The 20309-nt window shown below is 47.0% G+C and overlaps 1 non-coding gene across 1 annotated transcript; it reads right to left on the bottom strand.

Annotated features, from left to right (window-relative positions):
• Positions 1-19280: 19280 nt before the first annotated feature.
• Positions 19281-19352, bottom strand: TRNAD-GUC (transfer RNA aspartic acid (anticodon GUC)). Its single transcript has one exon. It is a non-coding gene; the product is annotated as a tRNA-Asp (tRNA).
• Between the last annotated feature and the right edge of the window lie 957 nt (positions 19353-20309).

Genomic DNA, 20309 nt, shown 5'->3' with positions numbered 1-20309 from the left:
TAACTAAACCATTGCCTATGCTAGCAAAGCATTGTCACAGGTGCAAGCAAAGGTTTATGAATATGAAAAAACACTTTTGACAACTGTGTGGACATTACAACAGTTCCGCCCCATTATTCAAGGAGAGCTGGTGAATGCTGAAACTAATCATCATCCCCTAGAATGTTTGCAGTGGAAAAGGATCAGATAAGGGAACTTGGCCCAGTGAGCATGAGAGCATGTCCTAAAAGTAGTCTCGTGGTAGCATTGACCACAATTTATAAAGCAATTTCTACAGCAGTAGAAAACAAATTAAAATAAATAGTATTAGATACTAATTCTGATTATGCCTGGAAGAGTTTTGTAGAATACCTACCGGGGTGGAAGCTGAGAGGGATGGTCACTTATAACAAAAAAACACTCAAACATGGAAAACTGAATCAGGTGATCGACAATCTTGTTTCAGTGAATGAGATGAAAACTGACTGCAGGAAGATCCGGGGGCATTCTAGAACACCAGGGGAAGATAAGGAAGGGAATGACAAGGCTGATCAATTGGCCAAAATTGAAGCATTGATGGGGGAACTGTTTCCTATTCAACACTTGGTCAGTGAGATCCAAGTGGACGTGGTAACAAATTCCAAATCTCATAAAACAAGTGATCAACCAGTGGTGCATTGGAGCTTTGACACGCCCAATCAGGATTTGATTAGGGCACAAAAAGAAGACACAATCATAGGCATGTTGTACAATCATTTGTCAGATGCAGAACAGAGTCATTTAACAGAGGACTGGAAAGGAAGAGAGGAATTGAGGGTGATGTTGAAGAATAAACAAAGGTTTCAACTGCAAGACGGACTGTTAATCTGAGAATCCATTTCAGGTCAGTTCCAATGGGTAGTCCCAGTTTCCTTTCCTTTTTACCAGTGCAGTAGTGACCAAGATGTGGCAGATTCTGAGAGTAAAAAGGAAGCTACATATTTCGTACTGCCCATCTTGTAGCAGTGGTGTAGAAGTTTGCAATTGAACATTAATTGGTCTTCTTAAAAACTGTGTGGCTCAAGCAGGGTCTAGTTGGTATTTGTGACCCCCTTTGATACTGATGGCCATTAGGGCGATACCATCGAAGTCTATAATCCTCAGTCCACATGAAATCATCACAGACGGGAAAATGGTACTGCCCCAACACCTGTTGAATAGAACCAATGAGCACATTTTGGTGAATGCATCCACAATTCATGAATATGTGGAAGAGCTGAGAAAGCATTTGCAGGACACATTTGCATTTGCACAGCAAAATCTGGTAAGGGCAGCTGAGGATGCCAAGTCATAATATGACAGGAAGCCATCTGTTAGGGGGTGTTAAATAGGTGACCAGGTGTACAAGTTCAATTACACAAAAGGCAAGAGCAAAAATGCCAAATTTATGGCACCCTGGCGTAGTCTATTCAGAATTGTGGACACGGTTTCTCCTGTAGTGTACAGAATAATGACCTAGGAAGGTAATATGGCAGTGGAACAATTTGTCCACGTGAATAAGATAAAGCTGTTTCACCCGAAACATGAAATTTAGAGGTTAGAGCAGTCCAAAGAAACCAGTAGGGAGTGAAAGGTAGAACGGTCCCATTAGAATGAAGGTGAGTAAGTCTATGGGGTGAATAGAATTAAGGAGAGTAGCTCACACTAGGAGCAAATGGGGTTCATTGTAGCAGGTAAGTAGGTGTGTTGGATATGGTGTACCTGAAGGGATGAACGAGGAGTAAGGATGCATATTAATCACAAAAATGTAAATATTCAAAAATGTAAATACATTTTTCTTGAAGGTTTAAGCCAGGCAGTTGGAAAACAGCAGAAGCCCTAAAGGAAAAAGTATTGTTGCTTAGTACTTAACCTGACTGTCTCTCTCTTCTGGTTTAGATGCCTTAATTCGTTTACCTTCATAAGTGTTCTGTGGGAGTCCCTGGAGCCGGATATCCATCGAGGAGGCCTCGGACGGAGCAAGGTGGAATCCCCGGGACCAAAAGGAAGGAGACTGGCAGATGTGAAGGAGAGGACCAAATGACAAGATGGAAGTCTCCAGTTTTTGTGATGTACTTAGTGACATGGACACAGTCCTCTCTGTCTAATAAATTGTATTCAGGTTGGAGCCGGTATTAGGCCTTGTTGTGGAAAATGTCACCACCAATTCCCAAAGATGCTGTATCCATTCTAAATAGTTTCTCATTTTGATTATTTATTTTATTCTTTCACTATAATTCTTTCATAGTATCCTCTTTTCTATGTTGTCATCGTGTTGCTATTCTTTCTTTAATCTATGGACAAACCTTGCCAAAAAAATTCATTTGATGCAATTGTTTACACTTCGATATTAAGCAAAACAAACTTACACTGCTATATGAAGATCACATGGTTTGATGACATGAACATTTATTGACTGGAGCAAATGATTTTTAGCTACGATTCATGTTTCTGCAGAGTCTGGTGTTTAAGCAGTGTCCTCCACAGAAGAAGGGGTGAGATGTAGGGAAATGGAGTGTCACTATTTTCAAAAGAAATGGTGTGCCACCAGTTCCAACTGATATGATATGATATGGCATTTATAACACGCCTATACACAGGTGTTTCGAGGGGCGACGAGGCAAGGGAGGGGGAACAGAGGGAAAACAGACAACGATCCTATTAGGCCAGGTGTCATTCAGATCGCGCAAGTGCATAGGAAGGGGGAGGGGACAGTGCAGTATATGGGATAAAAGAATAAATAACAATAAGTAAAAGTACGGCCAAAAGGTGGCAAGTGCACAGTAAGTGCAGACAATAGGTGTCAAGTGCTGGTAGTGGGACTGTAGGGATACACAAAACAGTCCCCAAGTGCGGGGTTGCCAGGAAGGCAGAAGAGGTGTGCGCCTGGCAGGGGAGGGGACCTGGGCCCGAGATCAGAGGGTGGCCAGGTAACCAGTGCAGTTTCGGTTTCAGCCAAGAAGTCAGCAGGGAAGAGGAGGAGAAAAGGAAGAAGCAAAGAGAAAGGTTTTGAGGTGCTCCTGGAACTGGAGATGATTCTCCTCAAGTTTCAGGGAGACAGGGAGGCTATTCTTATCGGTAGGCCCCAGCCGAAGAAAGAGATCTACCACCAACTCGTTGCTTGCAGAAGCTACACAAACTACGTCAATGACACCTAGATACTTATTCCATTCTCAGGGAACTGTGACATTGACCTTGCCTTACTCAACAAAATGTATCTCATCATTCAGGCATGGATGGCAGCTCATAGTCTCTGCCTGAATGATGAGAAAACCGAAATCCTAATTGTCTCTGCCTGAATAATGAGAAAACCGAAATCCTAATTCTAGGCGCCCCCATCAACCTGATTAAGCTTGACGCCCAATACTCCTCCTTCAGTATTGAAGGCAACATTATCAAAACTGCTAAGGAAAGGAAAACATTGGGTTTGTACCTAGATTCCACTATAAACCTTCGAAAACAAGTCAGTGTGATAGCCTCAGCCACATCCTACACCTGTAAGCTTATTCATGCCTGCAAACCATACCTCTAGGCAAATAGCTGCATTTTACTAGCTAGGGCATTAATCTTGTCTAAACTTGATTACTGCAATGCTTTATAGGCAGGTGCTAACAAACAAATCATAAATAAACTCCAAATACGACAAAATAATGCTCTCAGAGCCGCCCTGAGTATCCCAAGGAGAAACCACATTTCTGAAAGCAGAAGGAATCACAAATGGCTCTCCATTAAGGACAGGATTCCCCTCAAAATGGTCTCAATCACGCATAAATGCCTTAATAATGCCTCTCCACAGTACTTAAAAGACAAAATCATCACAAGGACGTCATCCCGACCCACAAGGGCTGCCAATGCCTTCTGCATCACAATACCAAGATTCAGCTTAAAAACAGCTGGGGGCAATAGCTTCCCTGTCTTAGCGGCTCAAGCCTGGAATGCTCTCCCCCTCCACTTGCGTTCTACTCAGACCTTTCAAAGCTTTAGGTCCAACACCAAAAAATGGCTAACGATGAATGACACTCCTCACAAAAGAGCCTAGAGTTTTTAGATCATTTTACCTATGCCTCTCTTGATCATGCACTTGTCCATCAACCTCTGTAATTTCTGAGTTCTATTCTCTTCATCTATGTTGCTAACCCTGCTTTATCGACTTTTGTCTTTTATTGTATGCATCAAACAGTTTTCTTTTTTGTTGCATTTAAGCTGTCTTGTAACGCGCCCAGATACCTAAAGGTATGCCGCTTTTTAAATAAATAAAACTAACAAACAAACAAGACTGACCCTGATGGATTTGAAGGCGGATGAGCAAAGAGCTCGAGAAGGAAGAAAAAACATCCTAGCAGTCACTGGGAGCCAGTGCAGAGATTTCATTCCTGGAGAGATACGATCCCTGGGCTTGAGGCCAAGGACAAGTCTCGCAGTCCTATTCTGGATGAGTTGCAGAGGGCAGAGAATAGAAGCAGGCAGATTTAGAAAGAAGCTGTTGCAATAGTTCAGCCTAGAGAGAACCAGAGCTCTGGAGACAGTGAGCTTCTGGGGGAAGAAGAGGAAAGGAAGAATACCTCTGAGGAGGTGCAGCTGGTAGTGTGACTTCTTACAGACATCAGAGATGTGAAGAGAGAAGGAGAGTGTGGAGTCGAAGATGACCCCGAGGTTTTTAGCCTCACAGGTGGGAGCCGGAAGAGGGCCAACAGAGGCCGACAAGAGAGTGACAGGAAAGGAAGGAGCGGGTGTGCCGATGAGGAGAATCTTGGTCTTACTGGCATTAAGGCAGAGATCATTGGCGGCATACCAGTCCTGGATGATGGACAGACAGTCAGAGATGAGAGAGGGAGAAGAGGTGGCGGAGGGTAGCCCGAAACTGAACTGAGTGTCATCTGCATAGCACTGGAAGTTGGGGCAGAGTGCTGCAATGCGGTGGGCAAGAAGTGCCAGGTATTGGTTGAACAGCCAGGGTGAGAGGTTACACCCCTGGGGAACACCACAGGTAGAGATAGAGATAGAGGAGAGGAAGGGCCCAAGTTGAACCTGGGAGGGTTGATCAGAGAGGAAAGAAGTCAGCCACACCAGGGCCTGACCAGTGATCCCCAGGTTATCACGGAGACCGTTGAGCAGGATGGCATGGTTGACCGTATCAAAGGCAGAAGAGAGATCAAGTAAAATGAGGACAAAGGGGGTGTTGGAATCAAGGTTGGAGAGCAGGTCTTCACGGATGTTCAGGAGAGCAGTTTCCATGCTTCTAGCAGCTCTGAAGCCAGACTGATGATCATGGAGACAGCCAACAGATTCATTGTGGAGATTGATCTGGGAGATGGCCAGCTTTTCCAGGTGTTTGCCCAGGAAAGGAGTGATGGTGATTGGGCGATAGTTAGCCGAGGGTTTCTTAAGAAGAGGGTGCACAAGGGAGTGCTTCAGGCGGGAAGGGAAGACTCCAGTGGCGAAGGAGTGGTTGCAGAAGTCGGCCAGGGCAGGAGCCAGGGAGTCAATGTAGTCCTTGATGGTTTTGGAGGAACAGGGATGAACCTGTTTGACGAGACTTTCATAGATCAGACTTGTCTAGAAACCTTGTCTGGGGAGAACAGGAGAAACGCAGAGAATGAGGGAGGAGAGTTGGCTGAAGAAGGGCCAGCGGAAGAGCAGGGAGTAGAGGCAGGAAGGGCAGAAGAGGAGAAAGAGGACAGGATGTCCTGAGTTTTAAAGACGAAATGAGAAGCCAATGGCATACAGAGGGCCTGTGAAGGGACAGGAGAGGTAGAGACTGCAGTAGGATTGGCCAGTTACTTGCAGATTTGAAAGAGTTCAGCCAAGTTGTTAGATGCCGCAGAGACACGGGCTTCGATGTGAGCTCTCTTCTTGGTGAGAACAGAGAGCCGGTATTGCCTTTGGAGCAGGCGGCAGGCCAGTTTGTCAGTGGATGTACATGAAGCACGCCATTTCCTCTCAGTCACCCTGCACTTGCATTTAAGCGTGACGAGGTCTGAGCCATACCAGGAGTTGCACTTGGCTTTGGGCTTCAGGTGGATCTTCATGACAGGGGCCAGAACATCGAGAGTATCAGATATAGCAGAGTGGAGCATGGAAAGGGCTGTGTCAGGGTGTGAGTCAGCCAAATGGGGAGAGGGGGGTGATACAGTGCCGGCAAAAGCCTCAACTGACACATGCTTCATGGGTCGGATGACCGAGAAGGTGGGTGGCAGTGATGGAGTTGGCTTGGCCTGATTGGTAGAGAGGGTGGGGTGGGAGGAAAGGAGAAAGTGATCACTGCAGGAGAGATGATTGGTGAGAGGGATAGAAAGGGAAATGTCTGAGGAGATCAGAACATCCAGGGTGTGCCCTACAGAGTGAGTCAAGCCAGAGAGGAGAATAGAGAGTGAGTGAGAGTCGCAAATGTCGCGAAAGAGTCCAGAGGGAGGACAGGAAGCATCCAAGTGGATGTTGAAGTCTCCAAGAAGGAGGAGGTGAGTGGTCGAGACCAGGAGGGAAGAGGAGAGGGAGAGAGCCTGCAGACGAGGCATTCGAAAGAGGAGTAGGCCTGCGTAGGAATGACAGAGGCAGGAATCCACTCTAGGAAGATCAGGGCTACACCCCCTCTGGAGAGGTAGGACCTGGAGGCAGAGAGGATCATGTAGCCGTCAGGGAGGAGAGTGTCAAAGCTCGTGACAGAGCTGGCCGTGAACCATGTCTCTGTGAGACCGAGGACATCGAGGTCAAGTTCCTCCAGAAGGCGGCAGATGTCAGAGGAGTTTTTGACAGCTGAGCGAGAGTTTAGAGTTGCAATATAGAGAAAGTTGCCGTCCTTGAAAGACTTCCCGGGGAGGGGTACAAATCAGAGGTACACCCTGCGGAGGTGTAGAAGAAGCCTGGGGGGCGTGGGGCAGAAAGGGAAGGAGGGGAGGGCAAGGGAGCCATGGAGGAGGCAGCAGGGGGAGGCGAGGAAGCAGTGGAGGGGGGAGAGGGGACAGCGGGAGAAGAAAGGAAATTGATGAGTCGCTGGAAGAGTCTATCGAAGAGGAGAAGGTTGGCCTCAGGGCCTTGGACCAAGACGGTACCATTCACATAAATATTAATTATGACCTTAGAGGAGTGGAAGGTGGACAGGAGGGCCTCCCACCATGTGCCACCATTAATGGGGCAGAAAGAGAAGGGAGAGAGAGCACAGAGACCATATGAAGAGTTCATAGGTCTGGCGAGGGAACGACAAAGAGGATGTCTGTGAAAGTTTGCCTGGAGGATGCACTGGTATGGGTGTCAGTGATAGGGAGGCCTGGGTTGAAGACCAGGATGTCCTTTTTAAACTTCTTCCAACCAGAGTTTGTGAGGAGAGCAGGATAGTCGATAGAGAAGCAGTTAGAGAAAATAGGAGAGACAGAGAGCACCATAGAGTAGGTAGGGAGAGTATAGAAGAGGAAGGGAGAGAGAAGGGGAGAACACTAGGGAAGGACACAGGGGAGGGTGCAAGCAGGCGAGACAAGTTGAACAACTGGACAAGAGGACAGACACTCAGATGTAAAATACTTTCACAATGCAATTTTAAATACTTTCACAATGCAATTTTTTAAAACAGGAGATAAATACACCCAAGTTTGAGAGTTTGCTAAATGGTCAGGTTTGCAGGGCAGAGTGAGGTTCTGAACCAACTCCTGCCTCACATAGTCGCAGATGGTTGACGGCTGGCAACTGGCTTCCCCTGGGGACACATGCAGACACTGGCTGGAGCTGCCTCAGTTGGAGCCGCCCTTTGCCTTGGGGCCCTTAGCCGCAGGGGCTGCCAGGCAGAGGGCTGCCCTAGGGAGTTCAGTGATGACCACCAAGCCACCAATCGGAAGGGGAGGCCTGAATGGCAAGTGGCGACAGCGAGGCAGGCAAGCGCAGGACTCGGTCCTCGCTCAAGTTTGCAGGAGAAACAGCCAATGAGGGAGGAGGGGGTGGGAACAAGGGGAAAGGGCAGGAAACACGGAAAGGAAAGGTGCAGGGACAGAGAGAGTGCGAAAACGGCGCTCACACAGCAAACAAAGGAACACAAAAACAAGTTAAGGCACAAAATACAGTTTAGGAGGGAGCTGTATGCAGTAGATGCCTACCTCTGGTGCCTTGATGGCAAGTGGCGACTGCGAGGCAGGCGAGCGCAGGACTAGGTCCTCGCTCGAGTTTTCAGGAAGAAACAGCTAATGTGGAACGAGGGGGTGGGAACAAGGGGGAGAGGGCAGGCACCACGGAAGGGAGAGGTGCAGGGACAGAGAGAGAGCGAAATGGCGCTCACACGGCAAACAAAGGAACACAAAAACAAGTTAAGGCACAAAATACAGTTTAGGAGGCCGCTGTATGCAGTGGATGCCTACCTCGGGTGCCTGGATGGCAAGTAGCGACTGCAGGGCAGGCGAGCGCAGGACTAGGTCCTCGCTCGAATTTGCAGGAGAAACAGCTAATGGGGGATGAGGGGGTGGGAACAAGGGGGAGAGGGCAGGCAACACGGAAGGGAGAGGTGCAGGGACAGAGAGAGAGAGCGAAACGGCACTCACACGGCAAACAAAGGAACAAAAAAACAAGTTAGGGCACAAAATACAGTTTAGGAGGCAGTTGTATGCAGTCGATGCCTTCCTCTGGTGCCTGGATGTCAAGATTGAGAATGTGCTGTGTGGGATTTGGTATATTAGTACTAATGTGTAGCATTGAAGGTAAACAAACGGGGTTAGATTTGAGGGTTGCAGGCCTTAACATATGAACATTACAGCATTTGTGAAACAGCTTTGCTTGCAAGGGTTAGATTAAGCAGAAATTAAAGGCTGAACAGCCAGTTTTCAAGGTGAAATGCGCAATGTAGCAAGATGACAGGCCTTGGAAAAATGAATATGGTCACTGTTCAGTCAGAAGCACAGGAAGAGAGAATGACTGGTCGGCAGGGATGCAGCTTGCCAAAGACCAGAGGGTTTAGCTGGAAAATTACATGAGATATTGCAGGAAGGGCTAGAATTTTCTCTGTCACGTGTTAACGTTGGGAGTGACACAAATGGCTGAAGATGAAGGATGTGAGATCGACAGATAGGTGGGTAAAGTGTGCAGGATCCATATGTGATATAGGAGGTGTCACATCAGACATCTGCAACCCCTCACTAACCACAGAAGCCGAAGGGAGAACGACCCTCCCACCTTGGTTGTGCACAGGTCCCTGATGTCTAGTAAACAGAGAACATGAGAACGCCAATGGGGGGAAGAGGGTTAGGGAGAGGTTGGGAATGGGTAAGGGGAGTTTTGGATTACCAGAATGAGGGTTTACAATGCATAGTTTGATGGCTATGGGGGAATATTGGGAACGAACCATGCGACTTCCACACAGCCAAACACTCTCTTATGTGAATCAAAAGCCTAATGATCCAAGACCTGTCTACTCCCTGCAACTTGCCTTCTAACGACACATACTTGAACATAGATGCACATGAGGAAGCTATAAAAATACATGATGGAGAGCAACATTAAGCCATGCATGGTGAACACACAAAGCACATGAGACACATGGAACAAATAAGCCAGTAAACATATATAGAAATCACAAATTGCTTATTCATCTGGTAAGCTCAATTGCTGTCCTGTTGCTTCACAGGACTAATACATGCCCAGCCCTAAGGTTCTTCTCATGTACCTGGAGGCAAAAAGCAGAAATTAGGGCTAGGTTTACTGTGAACGCTATTCAGTGTCACCATGTTTCATCACAGGAGTAAATGAGAGAACACAGTGTTCACATTGTTCCCGGTGCTCCCGCTCTTGAAACTCTCTCACCTCTTGGACTGACATCTTTCTGCTCTCCTCACACTTGACACTCTCTGCCCCACAGTTGCAGCCTACCCCAGCACTGCCACCAACCTTCTTGGCCATCCGGCCAAAGAAGCGTGTGTCAGTGGAGGCCTTTGCTGCTACTTTCTCTCATCCAACTCCTGTGGCTGACCCACATTCTGTCACAGCCCTCTCTAGCCTGCATCTTCCTATCGCTAACACTCTAAATGTCCTTGCCCCTGCCATGAGAATCCACCTGAATCCCACTTCCAAGTGCAACTCTTGGGGTGGCTAGGTCGCAGTCATACCAAAAGGCAGGTGTAGGATGGCCAAGAGGAAGTGGAGGGCATCTGGCACATCCTCTGACAAACTCTCCTGTTGCCTGCTCCATAGGCAATAAGGCTCTCTGTACTGTCCAAGAAAAGAGCCTACATCCAAGCCAGCATCTCTGTGGCCTCTAACAACATGGCCAAACTCTTCACAATCTGCAAGGAGCTGGCCAATCCTGCTGCAGTCTCCACCTCACCTGTTCCCTCCATGGTCCCCTGCATGGCTCTGGCATTTCGCTTCTCTGCTACAACTCAGGACATCCTGTCCTCTCTCTCCTCCTCTCTTTCCTATTCCTCTCCTTCTACCTCTCATGACCCTTCTGGCTGCCTATACATCTCCTATTCCCTTCTCCTCTTTTTCTGTCATCAGTCCTCATGACGTTTCTAGTCAAGTCCGATCTACGAATGTGACATCCAAGCAGGTGCTCCCCTGCTCCTCCAGAACCCTCAGGGACCACATTGACACCCTCACTCCCACCATGGCTCATTTCTGCGATCATTCTTTTGCCACTGGAACTTTCCCCTGCCCCCTTAAGAACTCCCTTGTGCATCCCCTCATGAAGAAACCAACCGCTGATCCTTCCTGTCTGGTAAACTATCGCCTTATCTCTATCACTCCTTTCTTGGGCAAACTCTTGGAAAAGCTGGCCATTTCCCAGCTCACATTCCACACTGAATCTGTTGGTTGTCTCCATGACCATCAGTCTGGCTTCAGAGCAACCAGAGGCACAGAAATAGCTCTCCTGAACAATCGGGAAGACCTGCTCACTACTATTAATTCTAACCTTCCTTCTGTCCTCATCCTCATTGATCTTTTCTCTGCTTTCGACATGGTCAATCATGCCATTCTGATCCATCGTCTGCATGAGAACCTGGTCAGCACTGGTCAGGCTTGCACCTGGTTGATTTCCTTCCTCCTGGACCGTCCCTTTCAGGTCAAACGGGTGTCCTTTCTCTACACCACCTCTCTCTCCACATGTTCCCCAGTGCTCCAACCTCTCTCCCTGGCTTTTCAGACTCTACATGGCCCCTTTGGCCCACCTCATCTCTACCTTCTCCTATAACTATCAGTTTTATGCGGATGCCACTCAGATCTCCACCTGCAACAATCTCTGCATCAATGCCAGAAAGACAGAGATCCTCAATGCCAAGGTGATCTGTTACAAATGTCACTATACTAACTCTAGATACCACTAGTAGAAAATGTGTTTTTGCTGGACTTTTTAACTTTTGAGTTTTTCAATTTGCTTTAAGTTTATGAGGTGTCTTGCGGAAAGAACCCATCACATATATTTCTTTGTGTTACCAAATTTCTTTGATTAAAAAATGTGTTTTTACTTTGCCTACTCTTTGGAAAATAATGTTTGTTCTATGTGATTCCTAGATAGATAAAACAGATAATCTATCACAATATTCTCTCCTTTTGTCCCTGACCCAAGTGCAAGGTGGACTAAAAGTGGGGTAATTGAGCTCTTTTGTGTGTTTTTTGACACTTCACAACTTAGTCCCTACTCCAGCTCAATCCCCCTTTAACAAAAAATTGGGACTCAACCCTTTTTTACACCTGAATGACACAAGGCCTAGTAAGATTGTTTGTTTCATCCTCCCTTTGAAACTACCTTGTCTTGTCGCGCCTAGAAACACTTGTGTACAGGCACGTTATAAATAACTCATCATATCATTATATCATATCATATCAATATCAAAACATGCGGAACAAACAAAATGGAATTTTCCTGCACTTCCACACTGCTGTACATATCTTTGGCTCGGGGAGCCCCGTGGCATCCCCAAGCGACCTGTAGAAGTCGGGAAAATCAGTATCGGGCTCAGCATCCCGAGTTTCGTTATGCTGTACTCAGGCAAGCAGGGAACTCCTGCTGCTGTCACCGCTGCGGCCCAGGCAACAGAGGACTCTGTATACGTCGCTGCCACTGCCCGCAGTCCACTTCACCTTCTGCAGTTGTTCACTGCACCCTGCCCGTGCTCTCAACAGTCAAAACAATCAGCACTGAGCACCGAGCACGGGCAGGTGCAGATTATTTTAAACCCTGGTGGAACGTGCTGAATGCACGTTGCAGGCAGGGATCATGGGCAATGTAGTTTTCAGCTCTCCTGTGCCCCCACAGCCCACAGACCCTTACAGTATCTCCTCTCCTAGGGCCCTGCCAGGGGCCTGGTTTATCTGGATATTTCTTGTGAAACATCTTTATCAACCTTGGTGCATGCACATCCTCTGCCGGCTCCCAAGAGCGATCCTCAGGTCCATAGCCAACCCAATCCACCAGGTCCACAAGCATCTATGGCGTGTCTTAGAATCCAGTATACTTCATACTTCTTATTCTTCCTGCGTTCTTTCAGAACAATAGGTCGTTTCTTGGGCTGCGTACCAAGGGCTGCAGGTTTAATTAAAGATACATGAAATACAGGATATATTCTCAGGGTACCAGGCAATTTTAGTTTCACATCTGTGTCAGATACACTTTTAACCACTACATATGGTCCTATGAATCGAGGCAAATGTTTTCATGCCCGTACTATACGTATGTTCTGGAATGAAAGCCACACTTTGTCTCCTGCCACATATTTGGGAGATCTCTGTCTTAGTTTATCAGCATACCACGTGTATGTCGCTTTAACCTTTTCCAGGTTTTGACGTGCTTTTTGCCTGATGCTTGAAAGTACCTGTTTGCGCTGCATGAGTGTTTGCATGTTAACTGTTGCTGGAACAGGTGCGGAAGCATATTTTATTCATGGGCATATAGACACATGCTGGGTGACATTCCCAGGCAAGCGTGTTCTGTGTTATATTGTAGGTAAACTCATCTACCCAAAGAAAAGTTACCCAGGAACTCATTGCATCAGCTAGCAAGCACTGCAAATATGGCTCCAGAGTTTGATTCACCCGTTCGGTTTGCCCATCTGTCTGTGGGTGGTAACATGTATAAAAGTATTACACCTCTGAATATAACCATGCACTTGTGTGGTCATACCAGGCCAGCAAATGTATTTACCCAGCATCTGCAGAGTCTTGCGTTTCCCTGCATGCCCTGCTAAGAGGGATTTATGGCACCATAGCATTGCTTTATCTCTCAATCTTGTGATTGGAAGAAATAGATTGCCAGCAGGATAGGGTAACCCATTGCGTATTGACCTAAGAGAGTCCTGAGTCATCCACTCTTGCAATTCTTTCTTTTTGAAATAACCATGTATCTCTTCTAACAGACCTTGCGTAACTGCTCCTACAATACTGTCTGCCTGTATTTTGGGTTGAGATTCTTGTGCAATCATCTCAGAGGCTTGCTGTCTGGTTAGTGCATTTGCCTTCCCAATCCTGGTCCCTGGCCTGTAAGTGATGACAAAGTCAAACTCCTCAAAATACTGAGCTCAACGTAATTTCCTCAAGCTCAGAGTCTTGGCGGTTTTCATATATGGCAAATTTTGGTGATCAGTTAACACCGTAATTTGATGTTGAGAACCCATAAGGTAATGCCTCCACTCTTGGAAGGCCGCTCAAATGGCCAGTAATTCCTTATCCGTGATAGAATAGGTCTGCTCACAGGTAGTCAGTCTGCATGAAAAGAATGCAATTGGGTGCAAGACTCCCCCGCCTGATCCCTCTGCAAGGGAACTACCCCCAAGGACACATTAGATGCGTTTGTTTCCACTTGAAATTATCTCTCAATGTTTGCATGCTGTAAAATGGGTGCCCTTGTAAACACCCCTTTGAGTTCTTGAAATGCTGACTCTGCATCCATGTCCCACTTGAATTGACTTGCCTTTCGGATCAAATGAGTAACAGGTGTGATAATCTGGGAGAATTGGCAATGAATCTCTGATAAAAGTTTGCAAATCCCAGGAAAGATTGCACCTCTTTTCTACTCTGTGGGAATGGCCATTCTGTAACAGCTTGTACCTTCTTCCTGTCCATCACAATGCCTTGGGGAGTAAGAATGAACTCTAAAAATGCCACCTGAGCAGCGTGAAACACACATTTCCCAAGTTTTGCATATAATCAGTGTTCCCTTAGCTGTTGCAAAACAGCCTGAACGTGCTGGACATGCTCCTTCCCGGTTTCGGAATAGATCAGGATATCATCATTATAGACTATCACAAAGATTTCTATGTAGTCCCGTAATACATCCTGCATGAAATGTTGCAATGTCACTGGAGCGTTACACAACCCAAACTGCATCACCCATTATTCAGACAAGCCAAACTAAGTCTGGAATGCTGTCTTCCATTCATCCCCAGTCTTAAATCTGATCAAATGATAAGCTCCCCTGAGGTCTAGTTTTGGTCGCTGATTTTACCTGGTCCAACAAAACTGATATCAAGGGTAAAGGAGATCTGTTTTTAATGGTCACCTTATTCAAGGCTCTGTAGTCTATGCATGTTCTCAGGATGCCTTCTTTTTTAGGAACAGAAAACAAAGGAGATGACACTGGAGACTTAGACACCCCAATAAATCCACAAGCTAGCATCTCATCCAGATACTTTCAGAGATTTTGGTTTTCTTGCTCAGTAAAGGCATAGATCCGACTACATGGTAACTTGGCATTTATTTATTTGTTTATTTCTACATTTATATTGCGCACCAAGCCCTGAGGAATCGTGGCGCATTCCTTACAGATACATATGTTACGCAATTACATAGATTTGAAACAGTAACACAGGTTCATTGAAGTGCAGCACAGAAGTACAGGCATAAGGACATACAGCATTACTGTGTCTCCTGTGTGAGGAGCCACGTTTTTACATTTTTTCTGAATTTGAGGTAACACGGTTCTGATCTTAAGGTTAATGGTAGAGTATTCCAAAGTTTTACTGCCAACACAGGGAAACTATTGCCCCATGCCTTCTGGAGCTTAAACCACCTGGGGATCTTAAGGCAATGTGATTGTGTGGACCTTGCTTGATGTTCTGAGATATTTAATGAGAATGTGTCCGTCAAGTTTTTAGGCGCTAGATTTGCGAGACACTTATGGGTCAGTGATAAAGTTTTAAACGTGATTCTATGATTGACTGATAGCAAGTGCATATTGTGTGTCAGATCTGATATGTGGTGAGATCTAGGATATTAATCGCAGATCTAAGTGCATTATTTTGGAGTATTCCCCGTTCCCTTAGCAGCTTCTTCACACCAACAAAAGTATGTCTCTCATGTTGCACTGCCAGCGCTTAGTCAGGGAAAATACTGACCACGTTATGACCCATCTTCAATTCCTGTTTCTCTCGTGCAGCCTTCAAAGCCAGATCTCTATCCCTGTAATTCATTAGGCGTACAATTACTGGTCTGGGGTATCCCCCTGGTTTTGGTTGTGCCATTAACGCCCTGTGTGCCCGGTCCACTACGAACATTTTGAGACCAGCCGGGGTCACCTAGTAGTTCCTTCAGTAGCTCCTGAACTGAGGCCGCCATGGGCCACTTCAAGGCATCTTCAGGGACACCGACAATACGAACATTGTTCCGCCTCGTTCTCGCCTACAAATCCTCACACTTTATCTTGATGCTGCCCAAATCTTTGGCCATGGTCGTTACCGTCCCCTCTCGTGCTGTTATGGCATCCTCTGCCGTGCTAATCAGTGTCTCAGCTTCCGTAATTCGTTGCATGGCTTTCTCCAACTGAGCGTGGATTGTGGTTACATTTACTTTGATACCATCCAGATGGAAGCAAATCCTTGCTTCATGATGGCCATGACTACTTGGAGGTCCACAGGAGGCAGCAACATTGCTCTCTCTGTTAGTTGCGGACCGCTTGTCCCTTCACTCATTGTTTCTACCTACTTTGGGGTGGGCTTGGCAAACTTATTCATTGTGCCACTTTTCTTAGCCCCAGCCCCTTTAGGCATAATTCGGCAACCTTTAATCCAGTGTCCGCGCACACTCTCTGTTGGTTACCTGGTTAGCAATACAGCAGCCTGCTATGTGTTTAGCCAGGAGTGATGTTTCTCGGGTGGCGAGGCAGCAACACGGCAGCTTCCTTCCTCTACCACTAGACAGCAGCCAATTATGACCACTATGTCAGTGCAGTAGTTCCTTTAACAGCTTTGTATGCTGCCCACCCACTCTGCAGCGTTTGGGTGACACCTGGGGTGACACCTATGATTGTCGATACATGCGATTTCTTGATTTATGTTCCGTTGCTTCCAGGTTAGATCACTGCAGCGATAATGGACCAGAGGTGTATGACAACCCTGTTAAATGTCCCTACACACCACAGCCTACGCTCCTGGTTAGTAGTGTCTCAGTCACTGAGTCTCAGATTAAGCTACAACTCCTGTGTATTTGATGGGAGAATTGTAACAGCGCAGTCAGTCCAGAAGCGTAATAAAATCCCAACCCCAATGGGTATGCTGTCTTGATCATAGTGTCTTTACAGCAATCTTTACCCCGAGTACTGATTCAGAGCAGTCACCTTTGCTATGTTCCGGTGTGCTCTGGTGCCAGAGGGACACACAGTCACGTGTCCCACACATACAGCACCCCTAGCTGAGCCTCCTCCGTGGTAGCAGTACAAAAACACTGTGAGGTTGAAGTTAATGAAGACAAGGGTGGGAGCGGGAGATGTGATGAGTCAGTAAACTCCAACGCAGTGAAATCGAATATGGGTTTCTGGTTCTCAGTCTTATGTGTGCATGTAGCACTCTTCCCAGGGCTGCAGATTGCACCATATTTCTCCAGCTGGTAGCCCAGCTCCCCACTGAGCACGCTTGTCATCAGCTGGGATTATTTCCCGTCTCTACAGCCAGTCTCTAACACCAACAGACCCTGCTAGGAGGTCGCTGTGCAGTGTTAGGGTAATTTCTGGTGGTCGGCAGAGCCGCACCCGGGGTCCGCGGACCTCCAGCTCTCGGAAGGCCCCAACTCCTTCTGTGTCCCAAAGAAGTAGGAGTTCTACACAAGAGCAATAGTTACTGCTGTTTTAATACAAGAAAACAGACATGGACATGCACAAGGAGCGTATTTTCCATGCAGCTTCTCATAATCGGGCTTGCAGGCCGCTTTTCGGTCTAAGTGATGTAACAATGTGCATCATCTGTGAAATCTCGTCCCCGAACCTATCACCACTCCGTGTTGCTTCCCTGAGTGGTAGGTTCAGTATAGAGCAGTACAGTGAAAAGTGTGATTGGTAGAGTAGAGGTCAGGTGGTACGCTTGGGTCATCCCTAAAAGTAGCTACTTCTAAAAGGTTACATAGAGAGAATTAGTGATTGGTTGTGTGGTAATGTCGTGAGTGGTTAGCCCCCCGTGTCCTGATTGGTCCATCGCTGCCAGCCCGCGATGTACCTGGTGTTAGCAACAATGTGTGACTATGTGTGACTATGTGTCAGTGGACGACAATGGACAGGTCCTGCTATTTGCCATTAGAGCGTGCTTTCCCATCGCTGCCGGGGTCTGAGCTGTTACAACTTGTTGCGAGCTGCGTCTCAGCCGTGAGACACTAGTGTTTCTTTAGTCCACAGGAGCTGGCGTCGTATCAGGTTGGCCTGGTCACATGTTGAGAGACCATAGCTGAGGCAGAATTATAAGGATTTGATTTGTATTTTGCTCCGGGTAGTCGTGGCAGTGTCAGGTGTCACCTTGGCTTGGAGAACACGGGAATGTGGATTGCAAAATCGTGACCTTGGCTTCTGGGCTCTGATCAGGGCTGTTCTGCATGGTCAGCACCTTGTAGCTCTGCCTAGCCTGCTCTGGGCCTGCCGAATCTGGTTTGCAGCCTACTTCGGCTTGGTTGCATGTTATGTCATAAGGTCCATAAGGATAGGGGTGCGAGGGTGCGGTGTGGTTCTTTGCGCATTGGTCCAGTTAGGGTCTTGTCTCCAGAGTTAGTAGCATGAAGTCTCTGCAAGCATATACACAAGCTCTTCTGGCGTCTTGTTTTTCTGCTAAGCGATTACTGGCCTATATGAAAAGTAATTACCACGCACGTCTGTGAGTGTTCACGGTCCGCTACGTCATAGGACTGAGCGTGTACTTCGCGTGGTTTGGTGTGTGTCTGATCCAGGTGCATGGTAGCACATGTGCTTCTGTCTGTTGAAGCTATGTCATCATGTCATCTCTAAAGATGGTGGCTTAGGTTGTGAGACAGTTAAGTCAAGCTGGTCCATGCGATCGGCTTCGGCTCTGTTTAGGTTCCGACCCCGTGCTCTGGGTGGTATGCAGCCAGCTTTCGCAGGTGAGGTATGGTCACGGTGAATGTTGACATCTGCGGTAGTGGACAGAGGTGCAAACTCATCCTGCTGAGGGTACTTGGGTTGTGACGTTGTTGACCATAGTTTGTACATTGGCTGGGGGAAGGGACCGTCCCATTTTCCCTCTTCAGCAGCGCTTTCTATGCTGCCTTCACACGGCACAAGGCAGTCCCAGGAGTACACCTCACTGGCCGGCCTCCCAGGACGCCGTGCTTATGGTCCGATTAGGGAGCCTCCCATGCAACAGTGCACGCAGTTGCTTACTGTGGCACCGGTCCGTCTCCAGAAGAGTGTCAGGTGGGCTCTTACTGCATGCTTCTTCCTCCTTAGCCGTCCGAATGCTCTCGCTTCCTAGCACCAATTCCGCCGCCAGCTTCCTCACTTCATATGGCGGGCGGGGACTCCCACAGCACAAACGCTGCGCCTCCTCTATCATTCGCTGACAGGGTGGGAGCCACCGCAACTCTGTATCACGGCAGGAGCCGATATTTTCAATTTCTGCTCAAGGCATAATGAGCCCACACCCTTCCAATAGCTGGTCACGAGTTTATGTGTCAGACATACCGCATATCACTCCCCAGTTCTGCAGGGAATCTCCATGCATCCACGGAGCTGACGTGAAGGCCACCATTTTGGCTGTCACGCAACAGCGCACCTCTTCAGTGTTATTTTCTTTTGGTGTCACACAATGACATTAACTGCAATGTCTTGCACATAAGACTTCCTCTTCACAACTAGTGATGTACAGCAAATAGTCTCCTGTAAACACAAACCAACAGTATTGTTACATTTTTGTATATATTAATATAAAAGAAACATTCCCAGTTGTTAATAACAGACACACGTTTCTAAATACATGTTGTCCCCTGCCGGCGCGGTCAATCTTTATTTTTTTATTGCAAATCGTTTCAAATGCCCTATTATAAAACAACATTTCCTTTTTATGAGAAAAAAAACATGTTTTTTAAAAACACAACAAAAAAGCCTTATCCTCCCCGTCGGGGAATTGAACCCCGGTCTCCCGCGTGACAGGCGGGGATACTGACCACTATACTAACGAGGATTCATGCTTGAAACATCTATTTCTGACTAGTGTGTTTTCAGAAATTCATGCACTCATTGGTCGTGCTAATTATTCCTTAGGGTGAGGTTGCACAGCGCACATGCACATCAGAGGGAAAACGTGCATCTGATCTGATCATGCTTTTCTCAAGCAGCATGCCAAAACTCAAGGCGGTTGTACAAACGATCACAAACGAGTGAGGCATGGGACAGATGAGGCTGAGGCTGGACGAGGTCCCTTCAAGTGCTCGTACAAGGGGCCCATCTCCATTGGCAAATATTTTAAATTACAGAAGACTCACGCACACAAGTTCCTGTTGCAATATCTACGACGAGTATCTTCAGTGTGTGCTGGCCGTTCAACTTAGATTGTCTGCTTTTTATGTCTTTAGAGGCGGCAGCTGAGCCGTGCTGCAGAATCGTTGGAATAGAAAAGGGGCGGGACGGAACTTTTGTTACATATGATCACCAAATGAACAGGGGAAAAGCTTCCACAAGATACTTAATGGTTCACAGAACCCAGTCTCATTGTGGTTTGTTTGTTTGTTATGAGGAAATCACCAACACTTCCTTCTTCCTCCTCCTGGCAGTACTTACTTCTGAGGCAGATGCCTATGTAATAGGATCTCACCCACAAAACCTCAGTTAAATGTTCCTGTCTCCTACAACCTCTTGCTGCTGAAAATAGGTGGCAACTTTGGTGGCCTATTCACAGCTGCCAAATTTCCCCGTTTTTTTCTCATTGCATGCTGGGACGTAGGCCCATACTAATTCAAAACAAAACTACAAGTCCCAGCATTCAAAGGGAACCATGAGGATTGACTCGAAGTATCACACATGCATACATGGCAACTGCCCAAAGCATCTGAGAGCAGGGCAGGTGTTATGTAATATTTGGTATCCCTTGTCTTCGAAGATCGCAGACCAAAGTAGGAGAGTTCAGGTAAGTCATTTCAAC

Source organism: Ambystoma mexicanum, assembly GCF_040938575.1.
Source record: "Ambystoma mexicanum isolate Mex_15411 chromosome 12 unlocalized genomic scaffold, UKY_AmexF1_1 Mex_chr12_unloc.1, whole genome shotgun sequence".
Lineage (NCBI taxonomy): Eukaryota > Metazoa > Chordata > Amphibia > Caudata > Ambystomatidae > Ambystoma > Ambystoma mexicanum.
Note: the sequence above shows the minus strand (reverse complement) of the source record. Positions and strands in the feature narration are given on the sequence as shown.